We start from the raw sequence: 24414 nt of genomic DNA on the forward strand, positions 1-24414 counted from the left end.
ATTTAGATTTTCTATGATTTTATGCTCTTCAGAAGAACCTACTGATGTAACTTCCTGTTGTACATGTGACCTGTAGAATGTTCCAGATGTTTAGATGGGGTAATGTGTTACAGTAACAGGATTTAGTAAAACTTAATGTGTGTTATTGTTTTTAATGTGTATTGTATTATTTTTTAATGTGTGTGTATTTTAACTTAAATATTATGAATTTGTTATGCAAAATCTATTTTAAAGCATAGATGGGATTTGGAGTCACAACAATGCAAAAAAAATACATCTCTGAAGGATTTTATCATTTCATGCTAAAGTTTACAGTTAGAAAGGGGACATTATTTTTTTTAATTACATGTCTTATTTTTGCAGTTAGGTCAATATACAAGACAGTATGCTTGGTAATAAAAGTTATTTTAAAGTTATTTTATGTGCACATTTATACATGTAATTTCCTGGGGACAGACAAGGCGGAATGGCTGCCCTTTTCTTCTGTTCATGCTGTGGGTAATTTTGGGTTGTAGGGCTGGTGTCCGCCTCTAGAGGGCGCTAGAGTCTCGGTCTGTGGAGAGGTGAGGCGAAGAGCTCTGAAACCTAACGGAGAGGAGCTCATTCACGCCTCACCTCTCTCAGAGAGCGCCACGCTCTCATACACCGTCTTATTTTACTGAACACTCACTCACTCACACAGTAGAGAGGTTTATTCAGCTCCGACTTCAGGAGGAGAGGTGCAGACCCGGACTGACCACGGACTCCTCTATAACCATGAATTAGCGCCGTGTGGGTCACGATGCGAGGCTGAGAAGTTGGGGAACAGCTTGATGTCTTTGGAGTAAGTTAAGTGTTCGCGTTTTTAATCGCTCCTGAAGGGGAATGTGTTGATCACGGGTTCTTGTGTTCAGGCTCTGTGTATCTGTAGACAGATCTCTGTTACTGTGGAGCTGAGGAGGAGTGCTTTCCTCTAAATATTCTCTTTTTATTACTCAGAATCCCCAGCAGTCCTAGGTTTGGGTATTGTGTTGTAATTTGTTGTGTTTTATTCTTTACAGTGAGCTGGTCGTCGTGTGTGTGTCTGTGTGTGTCACACACCTGCCTAATGGTAACTAGCTATTCGGTTGCCATAGCAGAAGGAGACTCGCAAACCAGTGCCCGCTTCTCATTTCCCACCTGTTTTCTGACAAGTCCCGCCCTTCTTTCGTTGTGATTGGCTATGAGCAGTCCGCAATTACTCTGTGATTGGCTAGTAGTGCACTCTCACGAGCAAATGACCAATCCCAGCGCGTTGTCCGGGCTGCTCCTGAGAAAGGGTGGAAAACAAAGAGAAAAATAAATTTCTTCCTTTTTATTGGTCTTTATTTGGGCTCAGATTGTGAAACGGTGGATAATGTCCGTTTTTGCTTCATTATATGCTTATTTGGAAGAGATTGGCCACTGGATAAGTCCTGTTGTTGTAGGTGAAGTGTGGTGTTTTCTTGGGGTTGTTAGCTAGCTAAATCTCAGTCTGTCAGGTCCATATAGGCAGGAGGTCTTGTGAACATAACCTTGCTAATGCAGCTAGTCTTCCAGAGAAATAAAACATACCCTGTGCTGGTAAAGAGCAAGATAACGAACTAGCCACTCAGCGTAGAGTATGTGTTTTTTTCTGGTTGAGCAGCTAGCTGGTCTTGAGCTTGATTTTTTTTTTTGGCAGGGAAGTTTCTTTTCTTTAAGGTGAACAGTGGAGATAAACATGTCCTCTCAACAATAACCTACATACGCTGAATAAAATGCTAAAGTGACAGGACGTAGGTTAAATTTGGGGCATTTAGAGATATCTCTGCCCTGGCCAGCATGTATAGAATGTAGTTAAGTACATTCAAAACGTGCACTATGGTGCAGCTCTTGTATCAGTGCCATAAGCACCACTGCAGTTGCTCAAGTAACCAGTAAAGGCCTGTTGTGAACAGAAAATCCCGCAGGAAAAGAATTAATATATTTGGTTTTGCATTAGGGGTTTGCCATATTGTATGGTTCACAATAATATCGCCAACATTTTTAAATATTGTGAACGATATTATACCCTGAAATATCGAGTCTTATATCATCCACCCCTAATTATCACATCGGTCGACTACTTTGTTTTGCATTTTGTAGCAAAAGAAAAATGCACAGTTCTTATTTCACATTATATATCTACTTGACACAGATCATGTCTGTCCAGTATCATTTATTTTACTTTAGTCCTGGATATATGTAGATATTTGAAGTGCATTAATATTATCATGACATTCTAGATCATTTACTTCTGTTACAAATCTGATAAAATTCCTATTTTTTAATATTTTAGTCATAACATTTCATATTGTATGCAATATCATATCATATTGTATGGAATATTTTGTTGCACTAGTGTATTCTTAAAATATTTTTGTTTAATTCAGTGTTTTGTCATATTGCCAAGAGTATAATTATCGCATAAATACCATGAAATATTTGGAATACATTGGAAACGCAATGCAAGATGGGTAATGGGCTCACTTACACACTTACACTTAACTTGGTCTGTGTCTCCGAACATTCCCAAATATAACAGATTACATATTTACTCAGTAATTATCAGCAAATTCCTTGTTTAAACAAGATCTGGACATTTTAATGACTTTTAAATCCCATGTTTAGCTGTTTCTATCACTTTGCAAAAATAGTCGTTAACTAATCGGAAAAGTAGTGATCAGATTAGGTTGACTAATCAATAGTTGCAGTCATATTTAAATGTAGAACAGTGTCCTGGAAGAACTAGCTATATTTTGTTGTCCACTCAATTAAATTATAAGTTTAATTATATATATAGTTAAATATATAGTTAAATTTTAACTTTCAATTCAAAGTTTGACCTCTGACTTTTTTTTTTACCTTTTTTGTCTTTGGGTGACACTACAAGAAAACACTTGATATGATGCTCAAAAATTGTCTCTTGCTACCATTTAGTAATTTTCTCTATTTTTGCTAATAAGAAGACTAAAGTGTTTTGTGGATTCTGCAGTGAGATGTGCAGTTTGCAGTCTGTTGTTTTTAGAGGTATAAGAAGAATAGAACTCCTCTTCACATCTCTACTTTCTAGACAGTCAGTGTAGCATATTCAAAGTTGTTTAGATTCATACTTCTGCTTTAATATTTAAAGGTTTAAACGCATACTTCTCACTATACAGTTCATACATTCCATGAAGTAAAAACATGTTGAGTTCATGGTTTCTCTGTGGTGAGAACCTTCTCATTTACCTATCTGACTGTTCAGCCTACCACAGGTGATCACATACACACTGTTCATGTACGGTAAAAGAAATGGCTTGTTTAATTCTAAGAGTGAATGCATAGTTGCATAATGAATGTGTAAGGATGATCATTTTGAAATCCAAATACACACACACACTGTATGTAGACCAAAATACAAGAAAAACATAGAATGTTGGCTACTTAAGGATATACTCAATATTGTAAGCCTATGGGTTGCTTTGTTTGTACCTTAGCAATTTACATACTTAGCAATTCACAGCATATGTGCTTCTATGTAACCCACTTGTTTTTAGAACTGTGAGAAGAATATAACTTTGCTTCACATCTGTGCTGGATATTCAGTGTAGCCCATTTAAAGTCATTTGGATTTGTAATTCTGCTTCTATATTTAAAGGTCTTATACCAAATCCTATTGATTTGTACAAGGAAGTTAGAGGTGCATTTGTAATTGTATAGGGTACTACTAAGTGGTTAACAATTTGAATAAGTCTTTAGGCCTATTAGATGATGTCTCTGGTGTCCTCTCAGTAATTGGTGTCATGTGCAGGTTGGGTCCCAGTGGAAGGAGGTTAAATATGGAGGCAATTTATATAACTTGTGAATTTCCACTGTTGTCTTTCATCATGGCAGAAGGCTATATCATAACTGTTTCCGAGTATATGCGTTTGAATTCTGTTTCATCGATAGATGTTTTGAGGAGTGCATTTGAGGAGTGTTTTTATGTTTTTTTTTTTTAGAATTTCATGAGTTTATCATAATTTGTAAACAATTTTACCTTATTATCCCATCGGTTTTTTTTGGTGACTGATATGTAAATTAACTGTTCTGATTGGCTGCCCCAAATGGTGGCTCAGCTTCTATGATGTGAACGCTTTACAAATTAGAATTCTCAAGACACCTTCAGATTGAAGGCCCAACTTCTTTTCACGCTGCAATGCCACCAGTTTTGCTTTCAGTGGGTAATCCGTGCCCAGGAGGAATCCGTGGAAGACAAACAGCCAGAGCAGTCTCAGATCGGTGACAAAGAACCACCCACCACCACCACCAGCAGCATCACCATGTGGATGCCGAGCTCAGTGAAACTTAAACCACAAGAGCACAGCTGTATGAAAGCATGTCTCTTTAGGGAGTTCAGTTTCCATGTGAAATCTGTTTTTGGCCGCAGTCCCGGTATTCTGCAGGAGTATTTTTGGTCGTTCCCAGCCTTATTGTTGACAAACAAAATGTCCTTCAGAGCCCTCGTCACTGCCACTGTAACACAGATCTGCTGGATGTAGAAGGAGGTGGAGTTGAACTGAATGCTCTGAAGGATTCTGTCTCTTATGCCTTCTGGCAGCCTACATGCGGGTGGGAATTATGAAAAGTGACAATTAGAACTTGGTGATGGGCCCCAAACATCTTGTCACAATAAACTTTTCAGTGTAGACCATGTTAGTGGACTAAGATCAACACATTAGAGATAACATATTGGTACCAGAACAACATCAGCAGAAAATTCCAGATTAAATATCAGAGAATTTAAAAAAATCTAGTCATTTTTATAAAAAGATATATAGTAATATGTAAATATTATTAAAGTTGAAAACTATTTACTCTCCAGTTCAGAAAAAAAGTATGTGAACCCCTAGGTTAGTAACTTTTCTAAGAGCTAATTGGAGCCAGGGTGTGATGAGAGTGGTTGTGTTGGTTAAAGCTGCCCTGTTCTATAAAAACACATACCAGTTTGAGTTTGCTGTTCTTAAGAAGCATTGTTTGAGGTGAATCATGCCTGGCACAAAAGAGCTTTCAGAAGACCTTCGTTCAAGAATTGGTAACTTGCATGAAGCTAGAAAGGTTTACAAAAGTATCTCTAAAAGCCTTGATGTTCATGTGTCCACGGTAAGACAGATGGTCTACAAATGGAGAAAGTTCAGCACTACTGCTACTCTCTTTAGATGTGCTCTTTATGTAAAGATGATTGCAAGAGCACAGTGCAGAATGATCAATGAGGTGAGGAAGAATCCTAGACTGTCAGCTGAAGACTTACAGAAATCTCTGGCACATGCTAACATTTTTGTTGACAAATCTACAATAAGAAAAACATTAAACAAGAATTGAGTTCATAGGAGGACAACACGGAGGAAGCCACTGCTGTCCAAAAAAACAACAACGTTGCTGCACGTTTGAAGTTTGCAAAAGAGCACCTGGATGTTCCACAACAGTACTGGCTAAATATACTGTGAACAGATAAAACCAAAATTGAGTTGTTTGGAAGGAACACACAACGTTTTGTTTGGAGAAAAAAAGGCACAGCACACCATCATTGAAACCTCATCCCAACTGTGAAATATGGTGGAGGAGGCATCATGGTTTGGGACCGCTTTGCTGCCACAGGGCCTGGACAGATTGTTGTCATCAACAGAAAAATGAATTCCCAAGTTTACCAAGACATTTTGCAATTAAGACCATCTGTCCCCCAACTGAAGCTCAACAGAGGATGGATCATGCAACAGGACAGTGACCCAAAACATAGAAGTAAAAATCAACAACCGAATAGATTCAACAGAAGAAAATTCTCCTTCTGGAGAGTACTGACCTCCTGAACCCAATTGAGATGTTGTGGCATGACCTCAGGAGAGCGAATCACACCAGATATCCCAAGAATATTTCTGAACTGAAACAGTTTTGTGAAGAGAAATAATCCGAAATACCTCTGACTGTTGTGCAGGTCTGATTTGCAACTACAGGAAACGTTTGGTTGAGGTTTTTGCTGCCAAAAGAGGGTCACCATGCACTGTAAGTATTAACATGTTGTGTTCAATAAAACCATGCAAACATATAATTCTTTGTGTGGTATTAGTTTAGGCAGACTGTATTTGTCTATTGTTGTGACTTCAAGATCAGAACACATTTAATGAACAATTTATGCAGAAATCCAAGTAATCCCAAAGGGTTCACATCCATTTTCTTGCAACTGTATTTATGTAAAAACATTCACATTTCCTCTGATGTCATTAGAACCAACTCAGTTGCACATCTCTGACTATTCAGCCTACCACAGTTGGTCCTATACCCATTATAACAGTAGCCCCCCTTCCACGAACAAGGCTCCAACACCAGGAGGGTGAAGACCAGCACATGCCTCCTCTGATACATGAGAATTTAATCACCACCTCTTTTTGAACTGCTGCAACATTGCCGAGTACCATCACAGTACCATCTACCCACCCAGAGAGAGCAAGGCAATTGTGCTCTCTCTGGGCACCTGCAGCTGAGGCCAAGCGGCATGATTGGGATTTGACCCATTATGACCCTTTTTGGTACAAGTAAGCCAAACAATGGGCCTTATTCATGAAATGCGAGCAGAACGAATTTGCGGAAAGCACTTTTTTTGGTAAATGCACACATTCATTAAATGTTTGTTGGTATTAAAAATATTTACACCTTCCCTTGAGCATGCGTGAAGTGTGTGTTACATCCAAACGACAATTAATAGGCAACAACAAATGTTATTTAATGTGTCTGCTCTGTAATTTTAGTATTAACCAAAAAAAAAGTTATTAAATAATGTATTCCATTTGGTTTCCTGCTACAGCCTGTCATTCAGCCAACCTTCCAACAGTTTGTACTGAGCAATTGTTTGATTATTTAAACACCTGTGGCCAATCAGTTCTGTGGTCTTGTGCTGCTGCTGCTGCTATTGCTGGATTTAGCAGTCAGAGCTCTGCATAGAGAATGACGGGTCTTTACACTGAACACTCTAAAATATTAATTTAGATATTTAGTAGTCTATAGATAATAATATTAAAAGTTATAGATTATTAAAAGGTATTACAGAAATAGCTGTACATTTAACTCTAATTTGAGATTCCTGTGTTTTGGCTTTTCATTTTTGGTCTTGGTTTTGTTTTTATGATATTCAAGTTACTTCATGTTATCATAAGCTATGTTTTCTCAGAAGGGTTTATACTTTTATTGAAAGTAAATATAAAGGACACAATATATAATTGCTGTATTTTTTTCTTTTTTGTAAGTAAGGTGAATAGACAAAAACAATCTTTGTCTCACTTGGTTACAGATTTGTACATTTTACAAGTGTGTTTGTATTGAGACTGGCATATACAGTATGTACAGGAAGGCAAACTGTATATCTGTGCCGCACACTAACAGTCTGTGTGACAGTAAATAAAAAACTTAAAGCCACAGGTTACAATTGCCTTAAATACAAGAAGAAATAGAAAGTCTCTTATGTTATAAAAGTACAATATTAATAGAATATTTTGTTTTTTTATTTTGTTTGATTCACTTAAAGGCTATATTTAAATATCAAAGCTTAAGCCCAGCCTTTCTTAAAAAAAAAAAAAAAAAACAGACAGAATCTTTGACTTGCTGAATTAGAAGAAGCGGGCAGATCTTCTAGATCCTTTGTGTCATTTTCTCTCTCTATAGCCAGATGGCAGTCAGCTTGAGCTAAGCTTAAAAGGCTTGGAACTTCTAATATCCCTGGTCACTTGTGCTTGTGGAATTTGCTTATGCACTGCGTTTTCTGTATTTGCATGTAGGCTGTTCTGTATTTTTTAAAGAACTGCATACAGCAAACCATAACGTCTGAACTGGGATTCATCTGGATGAAAACACATACTTTTACACCCCTATTTTAAATCTTAGTACTTTTTATTTTGTTAAATGGCCAATAAACGATATCAGTTATCAGAACAAAAAAACTACCACATTGCTGCCTCCTGCAAAGAAAATAAACAATGTTTGAATTTTTGCCCTGTTGTTTACTAGTGTGTTGATAGTTGATAGTGTTGCTACTAAATAATAGATTATAGTGTTTTTTTTAACCAAGTGACAAGTTACATGTAAAGTGGAGAGAAAGAAAGCTGCTTTAGACACTACAGCTATACATGTCACTCAGGGTCTCCATGTAATCATTCCAACTGATTGGTAATGACCTTAATACGTGTTGATCACAATATCCTCTATGCTTATTTAATCAAGTGATCGTTTTTGTGTCCACTGTGTAACTATATCTGACATAAATCTGACTCTGATGTGTTTAGTGTTAATGTGTGCCTCACACAACTTACTTTGGTCAGTTTGTTTCTTCGAAGTTAAGAATCTATTAAGTGCTGGTAGAAGAGGGCGATGGCTGGTTACCCAAGGGGCTAAGAACTGTGGGTATTAGCTGGGGAGTAGCAGCCCTAATCTGCAGTTTACACAGGGAGCAGATGGTGTCATGGAGAGAGTTCTGCTCGTGGTTCAAAACAAACAGCCATGCTTGTGTGCTCAGATGTCTGCTGAGAATTATGCAATGCTCTCTGCCGAAAACTTTTTTTTAATTGTACGCTGTGTTTCAAGTGTTCCAAAGTCAGAAAAATCTAAAAATATGTATATGTGTGTGGAATACTTGTTGCCATCAAGGAAAATGTGATGAGGTGAATTTAATTTGACAAGTTCACAACTTATCTTTTTTTTACTAGTGTAGCTACAGTCATTCAGTTGTTCTTTACTAAAGGTGAAAGTTCTATATAGCGGCCTTTTTAAATGCTTTCAGGTTTAAATAATTCCTTAGATTGAAGGAAAATATTTACTAGATAATGCTGTTCTATATAGAGGTCTTTTTAAAAATTGGTTTATATAGGAGCAGCTGGCTACTGTAAAATGTTTTGTGCCATTGCTTCAGAATTGGATGAAACATTTTGAAATCACAATTATAATTTGCAAAGGGTTTTTAATTTAAAACAAGGGATACAAGTGTTACTGGAGGGAAAGACAAATAACTAAGACACAGAGAGGATAGAAGAATGAAAGGCAGATTAGCGTAGCAAACATTAAAAAATCATTCACAATATAATAAAATCACAGAGGCTCTTGCACTGGTGCTTCAAATCTGTGAGCACTGTTCAATTGCTTAGCATGCCACAGCGCTTTTTAACATTATTACATTAAATTAAAGCTATTTTCGAGACCAAGATAGCTAAGTTAGCAAGCAAGTTACCTCAATGTTACTAACCAAGCCCTGTGTAGCTTTTGTCTTTTACCTGCCAACTAATTTGTATAGCAGTAGCATTAGTAAATTAAGTAATCTGATAGCAAGTATCATGAGTGACCGTGAACACCTCTTTATTTATGTGAGTGTAAAAAACAACAAAAAACAACAACTTTAAACTGGAGTTAATTGGCTCTACCTGCTGTCAATATATATAACAATGCTGTAATGCGCTACCCTGTTGATGTTGCTTGCAGTGTATTTTACATTGGACTTTATTCAGTGCTTCAGGAGTTCTTCTAAATGTTCTAAAGAGAATGATGAACACTCAGTACTGTACTGGTTGATTTATTTTTTAGGTGGAAGTTTTTCTGGTAAAATGTATAATATTGCTTGTACGCAGTTGTGTACATCTGGTAGTTTTGTACAGAGCAGTTTTAGAAAGAGGTACATTACGCATCAACAAGCCTTTTTAGAAAACACACTGCTTAAGCCCTATCCGGATGGGATTAGTTTCTCAGGGGGACGTTGAATATTTCGCACTGAAATTGAAAAAAAAAAAAAACAGGAGGATCAGTGAGGTTTTTTTGGCTTTCTCGGTCACATGACATTGTGTTCAGTAGTTCAGTAGCTCCTCCATTTTCATTCCCTGTTGTGTTCACGTGGATCTCTGTAAAAATACACGCTAAACGCACGGTGCATGGCAGTGGACAAATAGATATTTTAATAAACGCAAGGTGAAAAAAACAGTAGGAAACTCAGCCTGTAATTTTCCGAGGGGACGTCTGAGAAAAACACATACATGTGGGATCTTTGTGATTAATAATGTACTGATCACTGTTTCTCTTGCCTTAAGCATTTTTCCATAATTCACTGTTCTTGAGAGCAGAGAATCTATCAGGAGTTTGCAGTGTGTTGAGCTGCATCAGCAGATTATAAGAAGACCCAGTGGTCAGTGATTTAGATTGACCTTCTTTTTGTTAGTAGTCTTAAGCTTTTAAAAGTTCTCTTCAGAGAACAAGTAGACAAGGTCATTGCAGTGACAGTGTTTAATCTGCTTATCACAGCCTCATTAGTCCACTGACACTTTTGAATGGGCCTGTTTTTTTATTTTTTTTTATTTTGGCAAATCTGCAATCCAAGTCTTTTCTCCACAGTAGAAACTAGGGGTGTGCCATATCGTATCATACGCAATAATATCAGCAACATTTTTGATTATTGTGAACAATATTATACCCTGAAATATTGTGTCCTATCACTACCCCTAATTATCACATTAGGGTACTGATTTTTTGCTGTTTTAAGCTACATTAAAATTTACACTGTTCTCATTTCCCATTATATATTTACTAGAGACAGTTTATATCTGTCCAGTATCATTTATTTTACTTTAAATCTGGATATATGGAGACATTTGGAGTGTGTTATTAGTAGCATGACATTCTGGATCATTGACTTCTGTTACAAATCTGTTAAAAGTTAAAAAGGTATTTTTAATCTCTCAGATAGGGCTGTGCCATATCATATCATATGCAATAATAAAATTTAATTTTCATTTTGTTGCAGTATTCTTGAAATATTTTTTTTATCCAGTGTTTTGTCATATCACCTAGAGTATCGTTATCAAGAAAATACCATGAAATATTGTGATCTTAGTTTAGGGCCATACCGACAACCTCTATTAGAAACTGAGATTTAGAACAGCTTAAACTGTGCTGCAATGTGTTGTAATGTGAGCTGTGTATCTCGAACATGTCTTTTGATGCTGTTCAGTTTTTAAGAGTTTTGCTTGAATTAAAATAACTGTACTTTTAAATCTAGCATTATGTGTAATTTCCATAAATGAAAGATGAGTGTTTTCCATATCTTAAATATTATATCAATACTGCAGTAGAAAGTGCAGTAACAGTCTGTTCCAATGCACAGATATAGAATGCATGTTTTTAAAGTAACTTAAATTGACAAGCTTTTTTTTCCAGTTTTTAGTTTATTTTTCCATTAAAAGCTCTGTTTAGTTTACTGTTCACTGTTCGTATCTTTTGAGGTCACTGGTACCATTTCAGGTTATTCACTGGATGTTTTAAAACTATTTACAAGAGTACATTTACTTTCTGTTGTTTTGTGTTCTTTAAACTACCATGTGTGTTTGGCAGACCTTGTCCCTTAGCTTTAAGTATTCTGCTGCAGGTATTGTTTTTCTGCCGTCTCCATGGACGCCACTAATTCCACTGTGTTTTACATGGTAGTAGTGACTTGGTTTGGCTGCAGCTTTGTTAAGAAATGGTCCGAACAGATGTGGCTCTATTCAGGAAGTTTCCTCTATTCTTATCGTTGGTGTCATGTAATGATCTTTATTGTTTTCTATTTTTGGCCCTGCTGGCCTTTCAGTAGGTAATGGCAAAAGAGCGCAGGCCTTTCTTCCCTCAGAGTTTTTACTTCCTGCTGGGTTTATGTTGAACAAAAAGAAAATGTTAAGAAGGGGTTACCAGTTAGCATGAGGTGGAGAGTGAGATGTTTAATGTTTACTATCTAACTCTTACAGTCAGACGATTACATGCATTAATTCTGGATATAAATATAAAGGGATCATTTGGGCTTTGATTTGATTTATTTTGAAATTATAACTACATATCTAATAATAAACAATAACTTTGTGCACAAGTTTACATTATTGAAGCAATTGGGCATAAATCAATAGTTCAGAACACCTTATATATGTAGCATATTGACCAGATGCTTTTGCCGCCAGTAACAAGCTTTTTGTAGAATTGTAGTCAGATATTTAACATCAGAATCTCTAGTTCAAATACATGTTGATTTTCTGACTTTCTGACTCTTTATTTTAGGCCAGGACAGTGTTTATCCAACACACGATCACCTTTGGTGTTTGGGGTTATTATACTTTTGGAACTCCCAGTTGTGTCCATGTCTCTGCATTCTTCCTCTTTTTCTTTTTCTTCTTTTTCTTTTTCTTCTTTTTTTCTTATTCTTTTTGTTATAATTATTATTATGTGCAATATATCAATTGCACTGAATGGAAGAGGCCCAGAGCATGTTGCTACCCACCACCACCATGTCTGACATGTTTCAGTGTTGATTAGGTTGAATGCCTCCTCCAAAAATTATTGACTCATTGACCATAAATCATTAATCTCAACGCCTTTTCTTTATATGCAGAACATTTTCTGCATTATAAAAAAGAAAAGCAAAAAAGTATTTAAAAGACTAATATTGCAGTGAAATTTAGAACCACTGTAAATAAACATACCTATAGGATTTTGACTGTAGTGTGTGTACATTAAGAATGTAGAAAATCAGCATTCTGCCTAAAGCCAAAGAAAATCCTCAAACTCAGGTGGACTCTATTACTTCAGTTCCCCAGTTGGTGAATTCTGTCATCCTAAGAGCAATCTACTCACTTTGTAAGCATCTGCAGAATTTCAAAATTAAATTAGCTCTGGGGAAAATGAAATGTAATGTCTCTATTTTTTTCTTTTTCTTTGTACGGCCAACCCAATGAAAAACAGCTCCCAAAGAGTTTCCCTGCTGATTACTGTCTGTACATTATCTTATCACTCCTAATTTGATTTGATCACAGCATTGACAAATGGAGGCCTGGTCTCTGGCATTCGTTGAGCTGAGCTGTGCAGCTCATATCTGTGTCCTGTCACCTTCAATACCTCCTTATCTGCTCAGCATTCACCACCCATATTCACATTACCTGTAATTATGCTCTGACATGAGATTGCATGGCTGGCAAAAAACTCTAATCATATTATTTGAATCCGACTGAAAAAGTGTGGACATGTGTGGTCAAAATATGCCAATTAAAGGTGTCCTAGATCCTTTAAAATATAACAATTAGCCATAAAACTAAAGATGACACATTTCATATATATTTTAAGATGTATTGTTAAGAGAAAAAAATTAAGGTGTTTTTTGGTATGAAAACTATTGCTGTAAAAGCCACGCTCTTTTCATATTTAGCTGGAATGGATTAAATGCCTGTTTGAAAACATTTCTGGCCTTTATCTGCTTTGTGGGCATTAGTTATTTTACATTTCAGAGTATTAGTCATTTTCCTAGAGAAGCCCATGGCTGCTGATAGGTGACATAAATAAAGATTTGAAATTTGTATCACCTGGCATAATGATGAAAGCTGTAAATGTAGAATCCAATTGGCATTGCTTTACACTTGTACTGTAAGTGTAAAATTCAAATACTGTAAAATAATATCAATTGTGCTTACTAACCATACTGAAACTTTTATGTACATTATAAACTTCAAATATACACTCCAAAATCTTTTGATTTTCAGAACTTTTGATTTTTCCGATCTTTTGCGGTGCCCAAACTTTTGCATGGTGTTGCTTTTCCCTCTAATATTGTACAAAACAAAACTAAAGCCCTATCTGGATGGGATTAGTTTCTCAGGTGGTCTGGGAGAGAAAAGTACAGGCTCAATTACCTTCTTTTTTTTGCTGAACTACGTGGTCCTCCGGTTATTTTATAATATATAATAATTATATAAAATAATTTTGCTTAACATACTCAAATTCTTTTTTTTATCTTTAAATTTAGGTCTGTTGGAGTTCAGTTTATGTTCTTCTCGCTTGAACATTTCTAGTAACAGAGAGGTTGACCTGTGGTGCCAAAACTATTGCTTGCCACACCTCCAAGATGACAGTTAAATCAGTAACATGATAAAGATATTTATTGAACAGCCGGCTGATGTGTTTGTACATGAGCATTAGTAACATGTACAGAGGCTTCTTTAGACTGCTGTGTTTAGGGAGGGTCAGTAGAAACAGTGTGTCTTTTCATTCCATGGTGCCCTTCCTTTGTCCTCTGGATTGCTGTTGGTAAGAACAGTCAACAGGCATAAAGATAAAGCACTGATTGCTAGATAAAAAAAAAGATCAAACATTTTTGTATGCATGTGTGCAAAATAAGATACTTGCAGCTCTATGACTGCTGGCGCTGTCTTTGAACAGCCGTATATAGATCTTTTTGTTTTCAGAGATGTTTTCACCTCTCTGTATCTTCAGGACTGTGTGACTGTGATTTGAATTGGAGCTGATCTGCGGCTGCAGATTACGTCTGCAGTACATGTCTTTCATGAGCAACAGCGATGAATAGGAATCAGTGTATTCATTAGGTAAATTATGAATAATCTGTCCATGAAGAAATGCCTGCGGTGTTGCTGCTGTAGAAAAAGGAATTCGATGCTGCAGCAGGGAGATATCTTTCGGAGGAAATACCAAATAAGCTACTGCTGTCTCTTGTTCCCATGGCAAGAGACTAAATGTAACACTGTGTTTGAACTCCCACAGACCACACATTTGTACCAGCCTCATCAGTATTGCAATCACAGCAGCAAAGATCTGGTAGAAGTTTAAAAGGCTTACACCATCATCATCCATCATTTTCTTTTCACATTTAAGGAGGTGTGTAAGAGGAGATTGATGCAGTATGTAATCAATTAGTGTGCCAGTGTTTTTAATACACAGTATTGATTTTTAATTATTAGTTTAAATGTTAAGATTGGTGTCAGACAGTGGTTCATTTTGTGTTGTTTTGATTCTGACCCCTATGTAGCAGTGTTGTCCTCTGTTATTAGATTTCACTTCTATGATGAGGCAAAAAAGTGAACTTTCTGTTACTCAGATAACGTATAAATGTGAGTTTTCCTCCAAGTTATTTCAACAATTGCAACATAACACCTTATGCAATGTTGTATTGCAATATATTGATATGTACCGAACCCGTAACCCGTTCCATAATGCGTATTATATAGCCATATTCTTGCCAATATACAGCATGTTTTTAAAACAAAATGTAATTCAACAAGTTTAAATGCACTTTTTAGGTAAAAAAATGATTTTAATCCTAGATAAGGGGGCGCAAAATTGGATAACCAACCAGTCAGAACAGATGGCATTAACATGTATTGGGGTTGTTCAAGGTTGTCACTTGTTAACTGTGATGTGATTCAGTCGTCAGTTGTCAGATTTCTAAGAAGCATAGAAGCAGCATAAATAAATTAAATATTATCTCTAGAATATTGCATCATCCCTGAATTCTAAGAGGAATTGTTGTTTTCTAGTAATAAATTGATATCAGTGAAGATTTATCATACAAACTGTACTTTTGAAGTGATTATATAGCCACATGTAAGCTGATCATGAAGTGGACAGCTTGGGAATTCACACACCTTTACAACTTGTGAGGTGTTATGCTCTGAGTGAGTCTTAATACTGGTCAGCATACTCATGGGAGTTTAAACGGGGCCTTATAGTGCCATATGCATGTGGCATTCTGTTTCAGAAGTTGTGCAGAAATTTAACATTAACATTCCCCAATCAACATTGTCATGTGTGTACATGGAATTCGTCATAGAAGACATTACCACCCAGTATACAGCACAGTGTCCGGTGAATGGTCTAGTCAGGTCAATGCAGTGTTTTTAAGCTTTCACAATTACTGGGAAGAGCAGCAGTTTGCACAGTTAGATGGAAGGTGTGCCACGATACGCTGTCTCTTATTGGATTCAGTTGTTTCTCCAGCATCAGAGCAGTGCCCATAACCACGCCTCCACTTCGCTAATTCTTACCGTGGTCAAAGTTCAACATGGTTCATCTTTGACCTTGCAGAAAACATGTGACGTGAACTCACGCGACTAGAAACAACTGTAGTCCAAACAACAATAAACACAGGCGAGAGACTGATATTAATGATTAGTGAACACCTTGAGCTGTACATCACTTCCCTACAGTCATATAGAGATAACAAAACACCAGTCGCAGACGTGACGAGTTTTCAGGAGGCGGCGCTAAGCGTCAGCAGCAGCACAACGCAACCACAACTGACCAGTGTCCAGCAGAGCAGAAAGCAGTGCTGCATACCGTGTGCATTGTGCAAGCACCTTTAGATACACTGCCTGGCCAAAAAAAGGTCCCTGTCTGGATTTACCTAAGCAAATACGTAAGAGCCTCCCATTGGACAATTACTGCATGGGTGATTACGTTCCAGCTGGCAATATGTTATTTAATGCTAACTGATGCAGTGAGTAGCTTTTCATTTGTTAAATAACCATGTGGAAATACCCATACATCAAACAGAGAAAACATCTAAGGAAGGATTAAAGTGGAGGAACTGTGGGGAAACACCATCTTCTAGGAAGGAATGTAGTCAGAATCTTAAATGATCGTTATCAGAGATCACTTAAATGTTTGGTGAAACCAAATCATAGAAAAACAACACTTGGACTCAGGGATATGTTTAACAGTAATACTAAATAGCTGTGTAGTCTTAAGACCACTTATCAGTGAGGCTAACTTTAGTTTGCTAGGGAGCATAAACAGTCATGTGGTCTGATGAGTCCAGATTTAACCTGTTCCAGAGTGATGGAGCTTCAGGGTAAGAAGAGAGGCCGCTAAAGTGATGCACATATAATGCCAAGTGCCTATTATACAGGCCTGTGGAGACAGGGCTTTGATCTGGGGTTGTCACAGTTGGTCAGGTCTAGGTTCAGTAAAGGTATGTGCCTAAAGAAAAAGGTCAGCTGACTTCCTGAATTTACTAAAAGATTAGATTCACGGCATGTTCCAAAATGACAAAGCCAGGATTTATTGGGCTCCAATTGTGAAAAAGTGCAGGAATCAGAAAGCCTAAGATCATCATTTTCACACATGGATTGGCAGAACAGAGTCTAGACATGAACCCTCTTGAGTATCTTTGGGATGTGCTGGAGAAGAATTTGTGCAGTGGTCCAAATCTCTTATCAATACAATTTTTGACATTACAGAAGCTTGTGGAAACAATGCCAAAGCGAATGCTTCCTTAAAGCAGTCTGACCAAATAGTAGTGTTTGACCTTCTTTTTTTTTTGTTTGGACAGGCAATTGTGTTTTACTAACTGCACCCCCCCCATTCTCTCTCTCCCCCCCTCTCTCTCTCTCTCTCTCTCTCCCTCCCTCTCTCTTTCTCTTCCTCTCCCTGACTGTTGGGCGTTGGTCAGTCACATGGCTGCGGTGCTGCAGTGAGAGAATATCATAGCACAAAATGGAACCTACCATTTACTCTCTCCCTCATCAGCACGGGTAAAATCACTGTAGGGGGTGTCCCCCTCACTCCTCTCCTCTGCTCACACAGACCAAAATATAGAGAGGGTTTTACTCACTGGCTGTGTTCATGTTTTCAGGGCTTAATCTGATTTTTTGAGCCCACCGGTATATGAGGAGAGGCATTGTTTCCCTCTGAGGAGTCCCTGCAGATTCCTCTTTATCTCTCCTCTGTGAGTGGTCTTGCGCACAGCACGTAGTGATGAAAACTGGATCATGTCTTCAGCGTAAAAAGGCTCATTTTACACCTTTGCTTCCTAGTCCAGAGCTCCCGAGAGGCTTCCCTCGTCACACTGCTCTAACTAGCAGAGATGCTCTAGCTACAGAGTGGGACAGTAAGCTTCTGGTCTCTGAGGGATGTGGGGAAAAAAAATTAAGACTGTTCTTCCCTCCTTACTGAGAGCCATCATCTACGCAAATCAACCATAACAATTACCATAACCACTGATTGATGAAATATAAGGCGGACATTTTTCGAAGGTGATATGATATGATATGATAATAATCTATGCCTTCTTGACTAGAACCATATTGTGATTGCTATACAACTGGGTCAGAACATCTCCAAAACATCAGGCAGGCATATTGTAGATAGTTCCTGGTATGCAGTGTTCAGTAGAGGACTTTCCAGACAACTTGAACTTAAAGTAACAGTTCTTAAGATTTGAGAATTTGAGCCCTCTCTGGTCATGTGGAAGAGTACTTCTAAGCATTTTTTCATGCAAATAGATATAGGGTAAATGTAAAATAAACATAGATTTAAGTATGCATGCTTTTGCTGATTTTATGTTCTCACAGCAACATCATTTGTAGATTTTGACACTGTTTACTCAGGTTACTACCTCTTTATAAACTTTCTGTTTGGGAGCTAAAAGTTTTCAGCTGTAAAGGGCTAGTAACATACACTTATATAAACTCTTGCCTCAAACTTTACTGATATACAGAAAATATATATAAATATATGATGTAATGCTTTTGTAACAAATGCTGTACGTTTATCATAAAATAAAAAAGAAAATTATAGCAAGGGGATTGCTCTTCTCATTGAATGGATCTGGTTACCACATACATGTTTGTTCCTGGTGGAAAACAGTGGTTGCTTGTTCTACTCTTTGTTTGTCTGGTTAAATTTAGCCTGTGATTGGCTATTCTAAATATATTGTAGGCCACAAAACATGTACCAGTTTTTGTGCACCAGTAGGAAGTTTCTCTTTACAGTGGGACCTGACATCTGCAAACTGGCAAATATCATGTATTGTAAAGGTGAGGTGAGTCAGTGTCCATTGTTCTCTCGCAGGCAGAGTTCCTATTGGGTTCATTCTTTGATGTCACCACACCCAAACAGATCATCTGGTGGTTTAGGACATGTGGACTGGACATGACAGAAGAATAAAACAGGAATGCTTTTATGAACAGAAAAAGAAAACTGTCATCATGCAGTTGTTCGTCATAGCTTCTCTTTAGTTCCTAGTTTTTTTTGTCATACTGATATTTTTCAGATTATCAAACAAACTTATATCAGATAAAGATAACCTGAGTAAATATAAAAACATTTTTTAAATGATCATTTTATTTATCCAAACCAATCTAGCCCTGTGTGAAAAAGTGTTTGCCCCTAAACCTAATAACTTGGTGGCAACAACTTCAATCGAGCTTTACTGATAACTGCCAATGAGTCTTTTACATCTCTGCGGGGGAATTTTGGCCCACTTATCTTTAAAGAATTGTTTTAATTCAGATGCATTGGAGGGTTTTCAAGCATAAACCAACTGTTTAAGGTTAAGGCAAAGCATCTTAATCACACTTTGACTAGGCCACTCCAAAACCTTCATTTTGTTTTTTTAAGCCATTCCGAGGTGGAGTTGCTGGTGTGCTTTGGATCATTGTCCTGCTGCAGAACCCAAGTACACCTGAGCTTGATGTCATGAACAGATGACGGCTACTCTCCTTCAGGATTGTCTGATAAACAGCTGATTTCCTGGTTCCATCAATTAAAGCAAGCCATCCAGGCCCTGAAGCAGCAAAGCAGCCCCAGACCATCACACTATTATCATGTTTTACATTCAGTACAATGTTCTTTTTCTAAAATTATGTGTTAGTTTTAAGCCAGATGTAATGGGACATACACCTTCCAAAAGTTCCACTTTTGTCAGGTCAGTCCAAAGAATATTTTCTCTAATCCCTGGGGACCATCAAAATGTTTTTTTGGCTCTTGCATAGAGACCGTTTTTGAACAGTCAAAATTTTGGAATAATTTTAGTCAGCTGGCCACTCCTGGGAAAGTTCACCAGTGTTTTCTCAATTTGTAAATATTAGCTGTCACAGTGGTCTGCCAAATCCTTCCAAAAAGTGTTATTAATCACAGTTAATTTATTGGGAAGCAAACACTTTTTCCAAAGGGCTAGATTGGTTTAGATATTTTTTCCCTTAATACATGAAATCATTATTTAAAAAAGTGCTTTTTATATAAAAAGTATTTCTAACTGAAATTATTGCTATCACATTATTTGTTATACATATTTCCTTTGTGTGTCTTAGATCAAACCTGAAATAAGTTCATGCAAAACTGGTCAGACAAAATTATTAGCACCTTAAACATAGATTATTATTCCTAGTATAGTGTCAAAGGTTTCTGGATCCTTTAGATGCAATTAGACTCACTGGCAATGTTAAAGTTGTACATGAATATAAAAGACTAAACTTTTTTTCACCCTTTTCTCATTGTCTTTGATGAGTGGTCTTTATGCTTGTGTGTGTGAGTGAGTTTTTGACCACTGCCTGTTTATATCCTCCTCACTAGCTTACTTTTTACACATTATATGAAATGGGTGAAGCACAGTAATGAGGGAGATTCTGGCTTTTAAATTTTGATCTGTTGTCTCTGAGTTTTTTTTGTGGGATAGTGGTTTATTGTACTCCTTTTCCTTTAAGCAGAGTTTATTATTACCTGTTTTGCTCAATATATGATGAGTGGGTGTTCTTGTGGGGCTGTCAATTTTTCACCTGTGTACTGGAGTCAGATACTTACAATTACATTAAGTCTAATAAGGACTATTTTACTAGTTTAGGACTATACATGTTGTTAGAAAGAAGCAGTAACACTGTGTAATATCTTGCTTGTGAATGTGTACTGAGCTCGGTGTCTGTGTTGGTGAAGCAGCACTGGGCACTGCATGCTTTTGCTGTGTTATTTATATATCCTTTGGAAAAGAGAAATGTGGATTAGTTGATATTTCTTAATTAAAAATGGCTTTATAGGATTTGAATGGCTTAAATCAGTGGCTATTACAGAAGGGCAGGTTTTGGACCTGTTCTTTGTTCTCTAGCCTCATATTTTCTCTCCTTTAGTTTGGCTGTAATTTTAAGTTTTATCCTTCTTCTGTTTACACTGCTTAATCATAAAGTGAAGAGTATACAGACATAATGAGCAAAGTCTACTGACTCTGTGACTTGCATTTTATTAGACCTGCTGTCTGAGGGTCATGTGCATACTGGGTGTAGTCACTCACCGCTGGGAGCTGTTTATGATCTTTATAAAAGGCTCGATCGTTCTGAGTATCAGTTAATTCTGTTGAATTCTGTTAAAGGCCTCCTGAAGCCTAAACGGTGCTGTTTTTATCCAGACCCGCTGCGGTTTATGCTTGCAGGAACCAATGTGGTCACAAATCAGATTTGGCAAATGTTTGCTGTTTGCCTTCTGTTTGCTGTTTTCAAATGCTTGGACTGATCAGTTAAATATACACTGGCAGTCTGTTGGTATTGTGCAAGTACTCCTCTGATCTTTATGACAGATTCACACTAGAATAATGACAAAACACTGAATTGAAAAAAAAAAAATAAGAATACAAGCATATACAGTATGATATGGCACACCTGTAACTGATATATTAAAATATCTAATATGGCACCCCCCTAATTCCCAGTGTTTTTTTTTTTAATATTGTTTTTTTATATTATTATGAGAGCAGTTATTTTTCTGTGCAGCAAGATGCCAGCCAACCTTGTTCTCTTGCTTGACTGCCCTCACTGGCCCTGGCAGTGTCCGTTTCATTTTAAAGTTCTTCACACTATTGGGACTGGAGCCACGTGCTTCAAGTATTAGGTCAGGTCAGGCTCTCTGCCCTGGTCTTCCCAATGGCCTCTAATTAACAGTCAAGGTCATAGACATTCACTTCCCTTGCACACGCCAGTAGAGCACTGAACCATTTAACCACCTGAAGAATAACTCTGCCATTTAGCTGCACTTTTGCATTTCTGGCACTGACCTTGAATGCTCTGCAACTAATAGTAACACAGTTAAAGGAAGTCACAGTATTGATACTAGGAGTGTACAGTACAGTATTAAGAGAATCAGAACTTTTTCTGTGTTGTGTGTGTAAATATCTGCATCACCTGCAAAGTTGTATATGTGAAACATATCTGAGATCAGCCCTCAATTTTAATGTCTCTCAGAAAAGTGATTATACTTATGTCTATGGAATAATGTCTGAAATGTTATTAAAATATTATAAATAGATAAAAACGGGGGCTGGAATCTACCCAACTAGCTAAGGTGGTAGGACCTGACATCAGCTTCTCTTATCTGACATATTTAATTCTAACTGACAGCTGCCTTCTCTGCATTTGACAAAACAAAAATGACAAGGAATGTCATGGATATTTATAGCAATTGTTGATAGGCCAGCCTTTTTTCTCACACACTTGAGGATTTGTCATGTAATAATTAACTTTCTTCCTGGTAAATAAGAGCAGTTGTACTGCATTGATACTCACAGATTTTTGCACCAAACTTAAGCATGATTTAACGAGACCTTAAGACATGAATCATATCAGATATGAAAGTGAAATTTTGTGGCATAGAATGTCTGGACAAGCTGAAACAGAGCTTTAAATGAGGCTGTTTAAAATTGTTAAGACCGCTGTGATGTGTTCAATGTGTACATCGAGCCCACCAGCAAAATTCCTGGTCATCGCTGGTGAATTCAGAAGAATATAGTGTTGTTAATACTGGAGATACAGTATACATGAAAATCCAATTAAAGGTTTATTCATAGCAAGCAATGTAATTATTTTAGGGAGTTAAATTTTATTTCACAATACAATACATTTGCAACTTTATATGAGATATATATATATATATAGCTTCAAGCCAGTGTAAAGTACGATGTTATGCTTAAGATATTCAAACACTGTTTGTTTAACAGACTTTATTCAAATAGTAAAATTCCAAATTATCATCTCTAACCTATAGAGGAATAGGTAATGCCATAAATGTCTGATATCTGGAACAGTGCTCGATTCAGAATGAAGAAAAACACAAAAAAAAATGGGAAACATTTCAGTTATGTGTCAGTAGTCTTCCAGGAACTGCTATTCGTCACATCAACCTCCAGCAGCGACCCTATCTGACATGTTCTAAGAATTCTCTGTCTCTCACTTGGGGCACTTCAGCCCCATCAGCTCTTACTGTGAGACTGTAAAATGTGCTTTTGCCATTCACAGGCATTCGCTTTTCTGGTAGTCATGGTGATTGCGTGTGAGTGTGTGAGTCAGCCTCTAGCACTGGCTTAAGTCTTTCACCAGTGTAGGCACGTCCACAGGCGCAGTAAGGCTTTGCTGTCCCCTAACTGCGTAATGAGGTAGAGGATTAAGTCCACCGATCATGGAACCACAATAGATCCAAATCCAGAGCACCGGCACACAGTAGAGAGGACTTGTAAACTCTTGGAAATGTTGGACTTTCTGTAATGACACTGTAATAGCTGAGTTTTGGCTTTTAATAAGCCCCTCATCCTCCTTGTTTCTACACCCACTGTTCAGGTGAGCTGTAACCTACTGCTCGGACCTGACACTGTGATGGTGTTACTGGAGGTGGAGAAATGACCAGAATCATATGGTGCTAAGTGTGACCACAGTCCTTCTTTTACCTTTAGTTATTCACTTAGATGAAAACGGAGTCATTTCAGAGTTGCATAATAGGATCACGTTGCCACATTGCCCCAGATGTCCATTAAAGTACTTTACAATGAGATCTAAAAGTAGCCTGTGTTCTCGTGCACGAACCTGATTTTCTTGCGGTTGTCCCAGCAGAGGTTTAAAGGTTAGCATTAGGACATTAATCCACCTTGACATTAAGGATGTAATGATATATTGGAATTTAGCTTGTATTAAGGCTGCAATTAATTACTTTTAGAAGTCGACTAATCTGACAATTTTTTTATCATGCCCTTTGTTTGTACTTTCTGCTGATGAGGATCTGGATCCAATGCATGTTTTACAGTACATTTAACAACTTTTTGGCCCAATTTTACAGTACATTTGCAGTTTGATGTAGCTATATTAACCTAAGCATTTATAAAGTAAAGTATATCATTGGAAAGATTGACACATGGCTGATTATTTACTTATGGCTTCAATTGAGATGTAAGTATAAACAGAATTTATATATTGGGTTTGATGTAAAAAAATTAATTAATCTCTTCTATTGTAATGAAGATATTGTAATAATTATATTGACAGATATGTACAATAAGTAATTAACAATTGGTTTATTTATTAGTATTTACCAGCATTAACACTACATCAAGAGCAAACTCCAGCCTAAAAGCTGCTCAATATATGTCAAATCTATTGATTGACCGATATATCGACTGGCCGATTCACTGGGCCGATTACTGCCATTTTTAAAATAATTGACATTGGCAGATTTACTTTTTAATAGCCTCTGTGCTAGCTAACACTATGCGGCTACTTTAGCTCAGTTGGACTAACGGGAACTCAGCTACTCCCACAGCCAGCTCTGTGCTAGCTAACTCTAACCAGCTACTTGAACTCAGCTAACGCTAAACGGCTACTTTAGCTCAGCTCAGCTAATGCTAACTGGCTACTTTAACTCAGCTTATGCTAACTGACTACTTTATCTCAGCTTGGCGAAAGCTAATCAGCTACTTTATGCTAAAGTATGCTAACTGTCTACTTTAACTCAGCTAAAGCTAACCACCTACTTTAGATTAGCTAACTGGCTTTTTAAGCTCAGCTCATGCTAACGGCTATT

The 24414-nt window shown here is 37.2% G+C and overlaps 1 protein-coding gene across 9 annotated transcripts in view; it reads left to right on the plus strand.

Moving 5' to 3' along the window:
- The first annotated feature begins 579 nt into the window (after positions 1-579).
- eps8a (epidermal growth factor receptor pathway substrate 8a) overlaps positions 580-24414 on the plus strand; it is an 85668-nt gene continuing 61833 nt past the window's right edge. For 5 of the 9 annotated variants that reach the window (XM_049474208.1, XM_049474210.1, XM_049474211.1 and 2 more), the window contains exon 1: positions 580-823. The gene's annotated coding sequence lies outside the window, so the exon portion shown is untranslated. The remainder of the gene's footprint in view (positions 824-24414) is intronic. The other 4 variants (XM_049474212.1, XM_049474214.1, XM_049474213.1 and 1 more) reach the window with 1 other exon arrangement.

Source organism: Astyanax mexicanus, chromosome 2 (assembly GCF_023375975.1).
Source record: "Astyanax mexicanus isolate ESR-SI-001 chromosome 2, AstMex3_surface, whole genome shotgun sequence".
Taxonomy (NCBI): Eukaryota; Metazoa; Chordata; class Actinopteri; order Characiformes; family Acestrorhamphidae; genus Astyanax; species Astyanax mexicanus.